The sequence below is a fragment of the Phalaenopsis equestris genome, unplaced genomic scaffold, assembly GCF_001263595.1.
Source record: "Phalaenopsis equestris unplaced genomic scaffold, ASM126359v1 Scaffold000002, whole genome shotgun sequence".
Lineage (NCBI taxonomy): Eukaryota > Viridiplantae > Streptophyta > Magnoliopsida > Asparagales > Orchidaceae > Phalaenopsis > Phalaenopsis equestris.
The window spans coordinates 54,895,185-54,896,753 of record NW_018164444.1 but is presented as its reverse complement, the minus strand read 5'-3'; positions in this window follow the sequence as shown (position 1 = coordinate 54,896,753).

Genomic DNA, 1,569 nt, shown 5'->3' with positions numbered 1-1,569 from the left:
AAAAATGAAAATAAATATAGAAAACAATATTTATCTCTTATAAGCCCTAAGGCTACGTTTGGGATCGCTTTATTTTTTAATTTCTATTTTTGCTTTTTATTTTATTTTATTTTTAAATAAAATATGTTTTACATATTTGATAATATATAATTATTTTTAAAAATACTTATAATACCTAAAAATTATTTTGAGTGTTTTAAAAAAATATGAGGGCAATCTAGAAGCTCATTAGGTCCACTCATTTATTACCAACAAAGCACAATTTAGTAGAGAGACTGGCTAAGATCTAATAATACTGTTCGATTCATGAAATTCTCATCATCATCATGTCTAATCAAGATAAGACATTTAAGTTTAAACTTTGGAAGCATGTATAGGAAGCCTTGTGCATAACGTCAAACTTTAATACTATTTTCATCCTTAGACAAAAGGTCGGAGTGTGTCATTCAGACGCTAGAAAATCTATGAAGAGCTTGCATTTTGGACTTTGGAGACAATTGAGAGGATTATATTTTAATGGTAATAATAATTTTCTTGTTAGCATCGACATGGCATCATTCCAGACTCTTTATAAAAATAAGTGCAAATCTTCTTTTAGTTGTTGAAAAATAATTGTTTGAATCCCAACTAGTTAATTAAGCTGCCAAGAAGGCTTCTCATATTCAAAACTAAGTACATGCAACTCAAGAGGCAGAAAAGAGACTTTGACCCTAAGTGTAAAGAAATTTACTTTCAAGTTGGAGATCAGATATTTCTCAAAAGTTTCCTCAATGCATGGAGCTATTAGATTTGATTACGGTGAAAGCTTCAACCTCATTTTAGTGGTTCATTTAAGATGATAGAGAGAGCTGGCAGAGTTTCTTCTAGGTTGGTTGTTTCTCTGTATACTTGTAGGAATACATGATTTTTTCACATCTCTCAATTACGATGCTATGTGCTTGATGTTTTCATATTATTCAATACGAGGTATCATATCATATTTTGGATTTTGAAGTTTGAAAATTTCAATGTTGATCTTCTCATTTATAAGACTACTTTGAAATGTTTAGTCGGAATACGTAGTGCATTGGCATTTTGTAACGAAATGATTGTGAAGTGCCCATAACTGTTCTAAAATGAGGAACAAATTTGTGGACCAAATTTTCTAAGAGGTTTGGCATATAAGAACCAATAGATACAAATTTACATTTGGTTTCGCACTCCTAAAGCATCTTCATCATATTTTTCTCTCACCACCTTCACACCCTCTCATGCTTGAATCAAGAAACTACTTTGATTATAAACATGTCATATTTGTAATCCGCTTGAGTCCAATTATGTCCATAAAGCCTCTAAAGGTGGTTCAATGACATAACTTGTGCTCAATTTGACTCCAATTGGACAAATTTTGGTATCGTTGGGTCGTTCTCATCGAGCCAGTCAATTTGATTATAAGTTTGCATAAATGATAATTCCATATGACTTTTAATCGAAGTTTGAATATTTTTTTGCTCAAAATTATTTTGAGATTTGTGTCATGCCTCAAGATTCATGACAGATGAAAGAAATTTGTTGATGGTGTAAAAAAAA